The following is a 14,331-nucleotide window of genomic DNA, read 5'->3' as shown; positions in this document are numbered from 1 at the left end:
TCCTCACCTTTTAATCTGTGAGGTCCTCTTCCCACAGGCCAGAGAGTGGGGGTGAAGGAACACTGGAACTTGGGAAACCCTCCAGAGGAAATGGGGTTCAGAGAGGTTGAGTGAACCACCCAAGGTTGCACAGGCTGTTGGCGGCAGGGTAAGGGTAAGAGCTCAGGCCCAGGTCCCAGGCCGGGGTGCCTTCCAGGCCAGGGGAAGTGGAGCCAAGGCCTGGTGTGGGTGTCCCTGGGGCATAGCCAGAAGGTGCTGGAGCTTCAGCCTGCAACGAGTTAGCCGAGCAAACTGAGATGGCCACGCTGAGCACCCCAGGGCTGAGTCTAAGAAAACACCAGCAGAGGAGGCGGCCCCAAGAAGACTGGTGTTAGGAATGAAGGAAGGGAAACAGGCTCACAGGGAAGCGATTCCAGCTGGAGCAAGTGGCTTTCTACCCGGAGTTCTAGTCCTGAGTGTATGTATATCAGAATCACCTGGAGGCTTGGTGAACTACAGACTGTCCTTCCCCAGCACTATCTGATTCAGGAGGTCTGGGTATATGCCTGTGATTTGCATTTCTAACAAGTTCCCGGTGATGCTGCTGGTCTGAGACCACCATTTGAAAACCACTGGCTTAGGCCAAGACAGGGAGTGGGAATGAATAATTATTGATGAGGCAGACAAGTGAGCTGATTGCAAAGGGTCCATGGATAGGAGCTGGTGAGATGGTCAGGATGTGAGCAGACGTGCTGGCTCTCCTGGAGTCCCACCGCAGGCACCACCTGTGGGCTCTCGCATTGCTTCCATGAGCAATGGGGAGCCACTCTAGGTTTTGGAGCAAAGGAATACTAGGGTTAAAAGAGGAAGGTGAGGGAGTTCCCACTGTAGCTCAGTGAACCAACCAGCATCCATGAGGACGTGGGCTGAATCCCTGGCCTTGCTCATTGGGTTAAGGATCTGGCATTGCGGTGAGCTGTGGTGTAGTTTGCAGATGCTGCTCGGATCTGGTGTTGCTGTGGCTCTGGTGTAGGCCAGCAGCTGTAGCTCTGATTTGACTCCTAGCCTTGGAACTTCCATATGCTGAGGATGCAGCCTTAAAAAGACCAAAAAAAAAAAAAAAAAAAAAAAAAAAAAAAAAAAAAAAAGAGAGAGAGAGAGAGAGCGCGATCGAGAGAGAGAGACACAGGAAGGAAGGTGAACTTGGTGGCTATGTGCGAATCACACCAGCGCAACCCTCCTTATCTGGCTGCAGGTCAGAATTGCCAGCGGAGCTCTTTTGAAAAACACAGGTGCCCAGGGCCACAGTGTTGGAATCTCTCAGGGGTGGAGCCCAGGCAGATGCATTTTTTTTCCACTCTCCCTAGGGACCCACAGTCAGGGCTGGGATGACACCAGCCAGGGCAGGGAGAGCAGTGGAGGCACCCACAGGGATCCAGAAGAGCGAGCAAGGGAGAGGCGGTGTGGTAGTTCTCCTCGCCACACATCACAATCACTCTCAGAGCTTTAAAAGGTCCTCATGATTAGGCTGCACCCCAGGCAAAGAAATCAGACTTGGGGTGGGGAAGTACAGACATCAGGATCTGGTAATGCTCTCCAGGTTACCCCATCTAACGTACACCTGAGGATGAGAACTGCTCAGGGAGAGCGGTGGCTCTCTGAGTGTGGTACAGGGACAAGCGGCATCAGCATCACCTAGGAACTTGTGAGAAATGCAAATTGGAGGGTCTGTTCAGACCTACCATAGCAGAAGCTCTGGGGGTGGGGCCCAGAGCTGTTTTAACAAGCCCTCCAGGTGTTCTGATGCTTGCTGACGCCGGAGAATCAGCCGGCCAGAGCAAGGCGGGAGGAGGCAAGGCTGAGAACAGTGAAGAAAATCAACCCGCAAGATGTGGTGGATGTGCAGCTGGAGAGGGAAGATGGGGGTGGGCACAGGGACCATGGAGCACAGGCACAGGGATGCCCCATGGTCACGGGCACAGCAGGGATGCCTGGGAAGGCAGTGCTGGGCTCAGTGCACCTGGCAGGCAGGAGCACTCGGTTTCCTGCACTCCCACCCTCCACCCCCCACCTCCATGGCTTCCTGGCCCTTCAGGTGAGATTTGTGGGTCTCACAGAGGGAGGTCTCCTCCCTTCTGGATCTGCCCACCAGGGGCCGGATGTCCACCAGGCTTGACACTGCAGGTGTCAGGACCCCACATATGGCTGTCCTGAGACCCCAGCACCACCTCTGGCTAAGTTCCCTCAAATGCCCCACCTGCCCCTGTCAGGGTCCTGTGACTGTCAGCCCCTCCGGATGTGTATGTGTGATATTTACCCAGTTCGCTAAATTGGTGCCCCAAGAACTGCCACCCTGGACGCAGAGCCTTCGGTAACAGCAGCAGCCATTTACCAAGACACAACCACAAGCTTCCTGTACCTGAACCAGAATCTTCACAGCATCCTGATGTCAGCTTAAGGCCACCCTTTTACAAGAAGGAAACTGAGGCCAGAGAGAGGGTAACTTGTTCAAGACGCACAGCTGGCAGTGAAGGATTCAAAGGCGGGTCTGTTCTGACTCCTACGGGGTCTAAACCCTCCATCACCTTGGTCTCCGGGCCTCCTGCCTGCCGCTCCTTCTACAGAACACTGCTGCGCATGTGTGCCAAGAACTGGCGAAAGATGGCACTGGAGCACCTTCCCATGTTCTCCAGATGCAGGAGCCAGGTCCAAGGGCAAAGTGCACCTCTCCCAAGGTCAGGAAGCAAGACCAGGGGGAGGAAAGCCGGGGCTGGCAGAGGGTGCAACCCTCCTCCTCCAATGCCCTTGCTCGGCTGCCAGAACCCAGAACCCGCGTGGGGCTGCCTCGGGGGCCGGGGATGGGGGGAGGTGGGGGAGAGGCAGGAGGCCCTCTTGGAGCTGTCGAGTGGCAATTTTGTTGGGAAGGGAGATAAAGAGGAACATCAAAAGGAGTCCCAGTGTGTGTGGAGAGAAGCCCGGTGGATTAAATTCTCTTCCAGCTGTGAGAGGCGATGAGAAGGCTGATAGCTGCAGCCGCAGGTCCCGGAGCCGAGCTGCAGCGCTCACCTTCCCCGCACCGCACCAGGCTGGGGAGCCAGTTGCTGCCTGTGGGGCTGCGAGGGGTTGGCTTTATTTATTTATTGGAAGGAGGAAGGACGCATGAAATCACCAGCCATGCTTTGCTCCTGGTGGCTGAAGTCTTGCCACCCCCTGTGGAGGGCAGCGAGCCAGCCCCCAGCCGGAGTTATCAGTGGCTGCCAGAAGGGGCTGCTTCCCCCCACCCCCGAGCCTCCCCTCTGCTCCTGGAAGTGGAGGGGCAGCTTTCAGAGCAGGCACTGCCTGGTTGAGGACGCTTCCGCAGCCAAAACTGGCTCTGTGATTAACCCAACATTGTTTTTCAACGCTGTATTGAGAGTTTATGAGGTGCTGGACCTTTGCAACCATCAGCTAAATACTCACAACCTCACAACCCAGGCAGGGTCTGGGTGGTATTTCCACTGTCTTTTTTTTTTTTTTTTTTTTGTCTTTTTTGGGCCATACCCACAGCATATGGAAGTTCCCAGGCTAGGGGTCCAATTGGAGCTACAGCTGCTGGCCTACACCATAGCTCACAGGCAATGCCAGATCCTTAACCCACTGAGTGAGGCCACGGATTGAACCTGCGTCCTCATGGATGTTAGTCGGGTTCATAAACTGCTGAGTCACGACAGGAATTCTTCCACTGTCTAACAGCTGCCACTTGGGGCACTTCCCTCCTCTTGGGGAGCAGATTCTGCCGCATCAGGCTTGTTTGGGGGTGTCCTGAGTGCTCCCAGAGCCTGCACCTGACTATCCTCTGGAAATGGCTTTCCTAGGTCAACCACAGGCTCTGACTTGGCACGTCCCTCTGCAGATGACCTGGTCCCCCAAAGGGAGGAAGGCCTGACCCAGCCCCCAGGCTCCTTTCCTGCACGTAATACCTGCAGATGCCTCCTTCATCCCTCTGGCCCCCGTCTGGTTCTTCCCATCCCCAGGCACCTCCTGCTGATGGTGGCACCCGTTCGCCCCTTGGAGATGCTCACCTCCCCCTGCTCTTGGTCAGGGTAGTGGCTGGGTTGGTGACCCAGTGATATGATGCAGTGAGAGAATGGGGTTCAGGATTGGGAAACAGGCTCTGTTGCTCCCTAGCTCTGGGACCCTGGGCAGTGTATCACCACTCCTGGAGCCTCAGTTTCTTCATCTGTGAAGTGGGGAGAATAAAGCATGCCCCACAGGATCAAGCAGCAGTGTTATCTCTTTGTCCCACCGGGTTTTGGTGGGTGACTTGTGAGTTCTGTTTTCCTGCCGAGGACAGGAGGCTTCCACAGGAGGCTTCCTTCGTATCCAAATGCTATGGGGCCCTCCCCCCCACCCCCAGTGAACTACAATGTGCCCTTGGTTCCTCTCAATAGAAGAGGAAGTGCTGGGGTTGCATCACACGCAGGGAGAATCAGGAACTTTGCAGTGTTTTGAATCAAGAGAAGGGCCAGGGACCCCCGGTGGCCCCCAGAGAGCTGTGTGGGCGGATGGGGGGCACCCTTGGCTCAAGGTGGAAATGCAGTGGGGACCTGGGGTGTGGAGATGGGCCCACACGGTCAGTGCCACCCTCGCTGCAGCTCTGTCCAGAACTCAGACCAGCCAACTCACCAGCCTCGTGACCAGATCCCAAGGTGTGAGGCCCTCAACATCAGTGGTGGCTGAAAGCACAGCCTTTGGCGCTAGACCTGGGTCCAGAGGCAGGCACCCCCCTTTCTAGCTGTGTGATATTTGCACAATTTTACCTCCTCGAGCCTCGACTTCCTCATCTGCAAAATGGGGAGAATGAAGCCTCCCTGGTAGGGCTATTGTGGGTGAGCTGCAAAATCTGAGTAAAGTGCCTGCGATGGAGTACGTGCTCAGTAAAGGAGAGCAGCTATTACTGTGCTAAAAGGGGAAGCAGGGAGAGGGACCACGAGAAGGACTGATTGCTAGACCTCGGCTTGCCCAGTTATGAGAGGGACAAGAGAAGGACAAAAGCTTGGATATGTGCGGGGGTGAGGGGACCCCCCTTCCTGGGCAGGGGCCCCAGGTCTCTCTCCTTCCTCCACTGTGCCCTGTTGGTCTAATCCATGCTATTGAGCGGCAGAAAAATCAAAGTCCACGGAAGATGTAGTCTTTATCACACTTTTGTCCACCCTTTCACTTAATTAACTCCAATCAGACACGCCGAAGTGAACCTTGGCGGGGGTGGGGGGCAGCCTCTCCTCACCCCTTCACCTCACACCTTGCTGCTTCTCCCTCCAGCTCCCCCACCACTTAAGAGGGGGCACCAGGTTACTCTGACTCTGCCTGCCCGCTCAGGTCAGCTGTCTTGTGCCCACTGCACAGGCTGCCTGCTCTGATGTCCGAGTCCAGGGGACAATGAGGAGAAGCCCTGCACTGTCACTGCCTCCGCCCCCTAACTGTCTCCAATCCCCAGGGACTTTCCAAATGTCAGAGACTGGGAGAACTGATGCTGGCACCTCCCTGGCAATTCCTGGGTGAAGGGCCACCTTCCATCCCCTCATGTTCCTCTCACTCCCTCCTGTTCCTGGGCACAGAGTCCCAACTCCAGAGACCCAGACCCGGCAACGCCCATGTGACATGGCGGTAGCTCAGCTCTGCTCTTTCTCTTCTGCATTCCAGGCTTGCCTGGCTCAGAGCCTCAGTTGCTCTACCCTGGAAATCCACCTCTCAGGCCTGAATCAGAGATGATGGCCACTGCCCCTGGTTGACCAGCTGTCCCAGGTTTCCTGGGCTGCATCAGGGTGAAGGACAGCCCCCCTTACAGGCCTTCAGTCCATCTGTACCCCCTTCCTAAGCTCCTTTGTGGATTGAACCTTTGAGCGGCATGAGCCTGAGGTCAGGAACCAGGGTTTGAGATTTTCTGTGGATCTGCCATTCCTCCTGGGGGCAGGCCCTTTTTCCTGTCTGGACTCAATTCTCTTACTTGTAAAATGGGAAACACGGACTGGCTGATGCTCTAAGGGCCGACTAACACCTGCTGTGCTTTTTCAAATTGTTCTGTCCACTGCTCTCTCCTTGCCTTCTCTGCTACTTCTTTCTCCGCCCTCCCATCTTTTCTCTCCTCTCCTTTTGCTTCTATCCCTCTTCTCCCTGCTTTCTTCCCCCTCCCCTTCCCCTCTTTCATTTTCTCCCTCTCTCCTTTACCTCGTACCTCCAGCTCTTCCTCCCTCCCCCTCCTCCGTGCCCTTCCTCTGCTTCCCGGGCCTCCCTCCCTCTCTCCGCAGACCCCGTCCTCCTCTTCCCAGGTTATCTGTTGAATTCCACACACGCCTGCACAGACGGGATCAATCCGAGGCTGCCTTGCCTTCAGCTTATCTCCGCTCCAAATGATTGATTTTCCCTCTTTAAGAGTAATTTGCTGGTGAGTTCCGTGTATTGCAAAAACCCCTGTGAAATCTAATTCAATCCGATTGGCACCTGGCACTTTGGAGCAAGAATACTAGAGAGCTGTCAATTCCATCACGCAGACCTGTGTATTATGTGGCTACAGAGGAGGGCACAAGGAAGGCAGGTGCTCCTCACCTGCACCTGCACACCTCCCCTCCCTCCCTCCCTCCCTCTTCTGGAGGGATCTGGTCTGTCAGCCCCGCAGTCAGCCCCAGCTCTTCTGGGAAATAAATTACAACAACATGCACTGGGTCCTTGCATTAAGGTAAATGAGGGACAGGTGCTTTCCAATTCTGTTCTCCTAATTTGTAGCCACCACCCTAGTGCACTAAGGGGACCTCACACTTTCAAAGCCCACCTACACCTGACAACCCGTCTTGCTCCGTGCCCCTCCCCCACCCCTCCTGTCCCTGGGCACTGAGTCCCGACTCCAGGGACCCAGCAGAGCCCACATCACATGGTGGTCGCTCAGCTCTGCTGTCTCTTTCTCTTCTGTGTTCCAGGTTTGTCTGGCTTGGAGCCTTGGTGTGGGTCCCCTCTCAAGCCTGCATCAGAGATGATGGGCTCTGCCCCTGGTGGACTCCCTGTCCCAATTTGCCTGGGACCACAAGGGTTCTCTGGGGTGTGGGTATAAAGTGCTAAAACCTCAGAAGTTTCAGGCAAACCAAGATAGCAAGTCCTCAACTCTACAAGGCAGGTCTGAGAGCCCAGCAGGGGTGGGCTGGCCCCACTGCCCAGGTGTGGAGGTCATGTGGAAACCAAGGCATCTAAGCATCTAGTTCCAACCACACCATTCCCTGTGGCCCATAGGTGCTCCCCAAAGGCTGAGCTGACCTCAGAGGCTCAAGCTCCAAAGCAGCTCATACATAGGAAGCTGGTCCCTTACCAATGAGGATGGACATACAGCTCTTGCTCAGCTCTGGTACTGATAGCTCTGGGTGAGTTCTACCTAGGGGGTCACAGGTGCCACCTGTGTCCACTGGATACAGCAAAGCTAACTCTACCTCCCCCCAGAGTCAGAACCAGCTTCTCTGACCTCACTACTATGCCCTACTATGTCATTCCTGGTGGGATACAAACCTTTAGGCTGCCCTGGGCCTCTAGGGATCTGAGCAATCAGCCCAGTGGGTACTGGCCAGGAGGGCTAGGTTCCCCTTAAGAGTGCCTGTGGGTGTGGCTGAAGGGCAAGCTTTACGTGGAAGACCCAGGGCTCACAGGGCCCTTTCTAGGCCGACACATGCAGACACTGCTGCCCAGGCCACCTGGACTGGTGCTGCATGTGCAGAGGGCAGAAGAGCCTCCTGGGATTCATGAGGCCTAAGCTCTTCATTCCAGGACCACATGCTCCACCTCAAAACATCCCAAGGGAGCCAGGCCACGCCCCTCCCTCGTCCTTTCCTCCTGCAAGAGACCCTGACTGAAAGGCACCTGCCCTGTGGAATGCTTGACAATTCCTCATGGCCCTGCCTCCCAGCGCAGATGGCCACTTTTCTAACATTAAGGTCCACCATTCTGATCAGAATCTGCCCCCTTGGACCTCATCCCCATACCTGGCTTCAACATCGCTGCTCACTTCAACTCTGTACTAGGGTTCTGGCTGCGGTTGAGGCAGTGGGCTAAATCGGGGTGTAAGTGTTCTCAGAGATGCACAGAGGAGAGGCTGAAATGCAAGAAGAAAGGACGGGCATCCTGGTCTGCCCCAAGCCCAGAATCATCCTGCCCTTCCCTCTGGGCCCTCGTCTGTGGAGGATCACATGGCCTGAGGGGCTGGGCCACAGCAGGAGGAGAATGAGCCCAGGGGGTGTCTAGCCTCTGCTTTCTGGCTGGGTCCTCTAGGGGCCTCAGCCTCGGAGCAGGTGGGGGCAGGGTACAGAGCTGGGAGTGGGCCTCGCACTAAGCAGCTGCCTGGCTCTGTCGATTTACCATGCTAAAACTATTTCCCTGTTCCCACAGAGAGAGAAATGTGGCAAGGCAAAGAAATCTAAACGCCTTATGGAAATCAGGAGGGGGACTCTGCCTGCCGCTAATCACACCACTTTATATTCCTCAGCCTCTCCAATAGCAAGTCCACCTTCCCCATGCCTCTGGGTGGCAGGGAGAGGGCTGAAGGGGATCCCATGGCCTCAGGCGGCCTGGGTGGGGGCGGGGGTGCAGAACTTAAGACTATTTCAGAGGCCATGAACCTGGGCGTCTCAGGAGCCAGAAGGGAGTGGATTGATTTCATCTCCCTCCTGCTCCCAGCCATCTGCTGGTGGAGGTGCCCCTGCTTGGGGCCCCTTCTTTGTGAACAAAGACAACTCAGAGGCCCTATGTGATGGTCCTGGGCTGGAACAGGGCACTAGGCTCCAGGCAGATGGGTGACCAAACCTGATGAGTGTTATTCACCTGCTCTGGGGGCTCCTGAAGCCAAATCCCAGTACAGTTGCCCAGGCTTGCAAAGAGTCCTGCCGACGGGGCTCATGCCACACCTTTCCAGGGCACAGTTAGTGGTCACACTATAGTTGTGGTTGAACGGACAGAGCAATACAGGCATGAGAGAAGGAGCTGTATGCGTGTATCGGTGGATGTGTGGGTGAGAGAAAAAATCAGAAGATAAGACAGTGGGAAGAGGGGCAAGAGAGAGAAAAATTGTTGTTCCAATTCAACAAAAAGCTAACAGAAAAAGAGACTTGGAGAAAGAACAGGCAAAGGTGGTGGAGGGCATTCAGGTGAAGAGCTAAGGTGAGGGAAAGATAAAACCCAGAGCCTGGCCGTGCCCAGAAGAGTGGTGGCAGGTGATGGCAGCTGCCATCTTCTCCTCCATCTAGCCACTTCCCTCACCTGCTCTCTTGAGCTTCTGCCACTCGTATCTCTGGGATTCCAAACCCTGGCTTCACTCCATCCCTCCAGCTCTTTTTCACAGACCCCACATCCAGCCTCTGCTCATTCATGTCTGCCATCACCCTCGGCCACTGTCCCCTTTCTCCTTGTGTCCAGAGTAATCAGCCTAAAGCCCAGCTCTGAGGGTATCACTCACGCTTAAGGACAGTCGATGGCTCCTGATGGATGATCTCCAAATTAGGTTCGAACTCATCAAGGCATTCATGGCCCTCCAGCCTACCTTCCTCACCTTATGGGAGAGTAGTATTAATATGTGCTGAGTTAAATGAGAGCAGAGACAAGGATGGGGCCGAGAGTAAAATCCACCAGCAGTGCTATTTATGTTGGTGCCTTCCACATCGTCTTTTGGGGGTATGTGGGGCGGGGGGAGAGGTCTTCAATAATTTAAATTTTTATAAATTTTATAATTAACATGCGGTGAAATTGACATTTTTGGATATACAGTTCCATGAACTTGAGACTATATAGCTTTGTGTTATCCCCATCAACCAGAATATAGACGAGATATCCACCCCTCTCCAACTCCCATGTACCATCCCTTTCCAATTACCCCTCTCCTACCTCCAAGCTCTTGTAACCACTGATGGGTTCTCCATCACGGTAGTTTTGTCTTTTGAGGAGGTCATGGTATCACACAGGATGTGTAGCCTTTGAGACTGACTGCCTTCACTCAGCAGAATGCCTCTGAGATCTATCTGATTCTCACCTCCCTTAGTGGTCTGCCTAGTCCGGGTTCCTAGAATGAGTTAGCTTAGCTGCATGGACCCACAGAGCTAGGGAGAGGAAGTTCTGCATCCCTCTAAGGGGCAGATCAGCTCCTGTGCCCAGGAGGGCTTTGAGGGTGGGTAGTAGAGGGTAAAGTGGATTTAAAAAAAAAAAAAAAAAGGCCTGGTAGGCCTGCGCAGCAAATGTTAGTGGATTTGGACATTCCTTAATGAGGTAATTAAGAGTCATGATGCTGAAAACAGAAAATTAAACACAGATATGCATGCTAATTGGGGACTACTGAGCGATGCTATTAGGGCAGCTGCCTCCTCTGTCTTCTGAGCCTTGCCCCTCTGCCCCACCACCTCGATCATCCTCCTGTCCTTCCATGCTTCCTCTTGGCCCTCCTCCTCCCTCAGGGGTGGCTCCTTCTCGGTGTCTTTGTGGAGGTCACCCTCATCTCCCCCAGCGTGAACAGCCCAGCTAGACCGGTAGCTATAACTACAATCCAGACTCTGGCAGCGCTCACGTCTCCCTCTCCAGCCTGGACCCACATAATATGGCTGGAGCCTCCTTGGCTCTGGAGGCTCCAGTCAGATTTCGAGGTCTTGGAGAGCCAGCTGAGGTCATGCTGGTAGCTTGAGAGCAGCTGGGTAGGCGGATTTACCCCATAGGGATCACCAAGCACTATAGATCAGGGTTCCCCCTTCCCAGAGCTGCTTGTTGGGAACCCCCCCACACACACACACCACCTTCTGGCATTTCCATTTGGATGTCTAACCAATTGTAAGATGTTGAAAGCTAACCTACAGATTCCACCTTTCCCTCACCAAAGCTACTGCTTCACCATCTCAGAAAGTGAGATGTTTCCCGTTTCCTAACTGCTCATGCAGTCATTCTCCACAACCATCCCCCCAGCAAATCCTCTCCCTTCAAAACAGGCCCAGGGGAACAAACTAAATGTCCATTGGCAGATGAATGGATTAAGAAGATGTAATGCATCCATACAATGGAACACTACTCAGACACAAAAAAGAACAAAAATAATGCCACTTGCAGCAACATGGCTGCAAAAAGAGATTCTCATATTAAGTAAGTCAGAAAAAGAAAGACAACTACTACATGATATCACTTATATGTGGAATCTAAAATAGGGCACAAATGAACCTGTCTCCAAAACAGAAACAGACTCATGGACATAGAGAACAGACTTGTGGTTGGCAAATGGCAGAGGGGAGGGAGTGGGATGGATGGGGAGTTTGGGCTTGGTAGATGCTAACTATTCCATTTAGCGTGGATAATCAATTAGGTCCTGCTGTACAGCACAGGGAACCACATGCAACCACATGCAATCTCTTGGGACAGAACATGATGGAAGATCATATGAGACAAAGAATGTATATACATGTATGACTGAGTCACTATGCTGTAAGCAGAAATTGACACAACACTGTAAACCAACTATACTCTAATAAAAATAAAATTAAATTAAAAAGAAAAAAAAAAAAAAAGGCCCAGGAGCTGACCACTTCCCACTCTGGCACACAGCTCCCTGCCCACTTACTCCCCTCCCCTCCTAGGAATGGCCCTGCCCTGTATTGTCTATGCACCCAGGCAGCCAGCACATCCTTCAAATGTTTTTGAGATACGATTCATCATTTTAACCATCCATGTGTACAATTCAGTGGTTTTGAGTATCTTCGCTATGTCGTACAATGACCACGTTGGTCTCTCTAGTTCTAAAACACTTTCATCCCCCAAAAGGGAATCTTGTGTCACGAGCGGTCCCTCCCCATCGCCCCTCCCTCCAGCCCCTGCAACTGCTAATGCGCCTTCTGTCTCTATGGATTTGCCTGTTTCGAACATTTCATATAAATGGAATCATCCGCTATGTGGCTTTTCATGTCTGGCTTCTTAGCCTCCTGTTTTCTAGGTTCGTCTGTGTTGTATCGTGGATCAGATCATGATTGCTACAACAGATGAATAATAGTCCACTGTATAGAGATGCACATTTGGTTATCAACTCAAAAGGTGGTGGGCATTTGGGTTGTTTCCATAGACTGTCCTTTTGAAGCTTTGGTCAGATCGAGTTGCTGGTTCCCTGCTCACTACCCTCAGGTAGCTCCCTGCCTCTGAAAGCTAAGTCCTGACAATAGCCAGGCCTGTCTGCTCTCCTCCCCTCACTCACCGGCCTCCTGTGGCTTCCTCCATGTGCGGGCACAGGCCTGCCTCAGAGTCACTGTGCCTGCTGCTTCCTCTGCCTGGAATGCCCTTGCTCCAAATATCCACATAGCTTCCCTGACGTCTCCTCAAATGCATCCTCTGGAGAGACTTCCTCTGACGGCTCCCTGCTCCCCACCCAGCATTCCCTTAGGCCTCTCACACTGCTTTATTTTTCTCCATAGCTCTCATCACCACTTGACATTATACAGATCGACTGTTTCTTTAGTCTCCCACCGCTGGATCAGAAGCGGCCCAAGGGCTGGACTTTGGCTCTAAGTGTTCACTTATGAATAGTGCCTAGACTAGCAGCCAGCATACAGTAGGTGCCCTACAAATACTTGCTGAGTAAAGAAAACAATGATTTCTGCCTCCCACTCAATGACTCAATGTGAGAGTCCCTCTAGGGCATTTTTTCTCCTGCCAGGCCTGGGTGCCTGCTCCCCTGCAGGGTCACTAGCTGCTGTATATCCTTGACCCTACTCTGTGACTTCACATAGAAGGTCCCTCTCTGAACTCATTGTGCTCATGTGAAAAGAGCAGAGGTAGCATCTGCCTGTTGACACTAGGCTCAGGGCACTTGCTGGACGAAGGAAAGGGAAATGCGCTCTGCTCTGAGCCAAAAACATCCTTCTAATTGGTGATGGAAATATATCACAACATTGAGCTTGAAAACTTCTCACTCCAAGAGTTCCTGCTGTGGCTCAGTGAAAACGAATCTGACTGGTATCCATGAGGTTGCAGGTTCGATCCCTGGCCTTGCTCACTGGGTTCAGGATCCAGTTGTGAGCTGTGGTGTGGGTCGGTCGCAGACAAGACTTGGATCTGGTGTGGCTGTGGCTGTGGTGTAGGCTGGTAACTGCAGCTCTGATGCGACCTCTAGCCTGGGAACCTCCATATGCTGAAGGTGCAGCCCTAAGACAAAAGAAAGAGAAAAAATAAGAGAAAACTTCTCACTTCTCACTCCCAATTCCTTTTTCAGATTCAATGGAAAAACTAAATCCTGGAGAGGAAGGAGGACATGTTTGTCCTAAGTCTTCATGGAAAACATGACAACATAGCCATGAAACCTTGCCATCAAATGCCTCTTACTCCTCTCCTGTCCCATTCCTGCACCAGTCTTCCCTCGCTGGGGGACAGAGCCAGCAGGAGCCCAGGAAAGCAGGCGAGGAGGCTCCCTGTCCTCCTCAGTGGCCCATCCTCACCACGGCCTCCCAGAGGCGCTCTGCACGCCCCGTGCCTTGATGGTGAGGATGTGTCATAGCCCATGGCCACGGTGACGGAATGAGACACACAGGCGCAGCCGAGCTGTCCTTACCCCTACCCCTTAAGACGGGGATACACAGGACACACCACCTATTGCTGTTGGGGCCGTGACAGGGGGTGACAGAAGGGTCAGGTGGGAGAAGGAGGAAGAAACCACATTCTAGGTAAGGCTGGGCTTGCCAGGGCCCAGGGGGAAGGGGCACCAGATGGGGCATGACCCAGCCAAGAGCCAATGGAGAGAGAATGAAGTTTGTTAGCTCCGTGTCTGATCCCGGCGGGGGTCTGTAGGAGGACTGGCTGCTGCTTTTCGAGAGCAAGACTCTGAGGATGAAATGACTGTCACTACTTTCCGCCCCTGCCAAAGGGAGGTGGTGGGTGCAGGGAGGGGAGCTGGGGAAAGGGGAGCAATCCCCCAACCCATGTGAAGGACCTCCAGCCGTGGAGGGGACTTAAAAGCCAAAGGCACTGGGGGCGGGAGAGAGTGAGGTACCAGCCATGGCGCTACAGCTGCCCAATAGGCTCTGCCTGCCTCACACCCTGCCAGGGCTACGGGGCCTGGTGTCAATGGCATGCTAATTAGATTTACGGTAAGACTAAATTAGGAAGTATCAGAATCACAGGGAGGACACCCTCTGGTCCTCAGGGAGGATGGAGCTTAGCATGCTGGGAGGAATCACACCACGGGATGCAACCACATGCAGAAACATCCTAATAATCATAGTTGTCATAATAAGAGCCTCAGCCAAGGCAACTGGGGAGAAATTAATGGGAAAAAGCACCAATGGGGCTACCCCGCTCCTCCTGGCTTCCCTTCCAGAGCAGCTTTGCTTT

General features: G+C 53.5%; 1 protein-coding gene across 4 annotated transcripts in view; it reads right to left on the bottom strand.

Annotated features, from left to right (window-relative positions):
- The window catches only part of CDH23 (cadherin related 23), a 441,841-nt gene that overhangs the window by 185,846 nt on the left and 241,664 nt on the right, over positions 1-14,331 (bottom strand). The window contains exon 1 of one of the 4 annotated variants that reach the window (XM_084997264.1): positions 8-438. The exons of the other annotated variants lie outside the window; for them this stretch is intronic. The gene's annotated coding sequence lies outside the window, so the exon portion shown is untranslated. Of the gene's footprint in view, positions 1-7; positions 439-14,331 lie in introns of those variants that run through there. 4 annotated transcript variants of the gene reach the window in all.

Source organism: Sus scrofa, chromosome 14, assembly GCF_054392235.1.
Source record: "Sus scrofa isolate SSC_HxYL_T2T_F1_AM1 chromosome 14, Sscrofa_HxYL_maternal_Yorkshire_Landrace_v2.0, whole genome shotgun sequence".
In the NCBI taxonomy this organism is placed as follows: Eukaryota; Metazoa; Chordata; class Mammalia; order Artiodactyla; family Suidae; genus Sus; species Sus scrofa.
The sequence above is the reverse complement of the archived record's forward strand: the minus strand, read 5'-3'. Positions and strand labels throughout refer to the sequence as shown.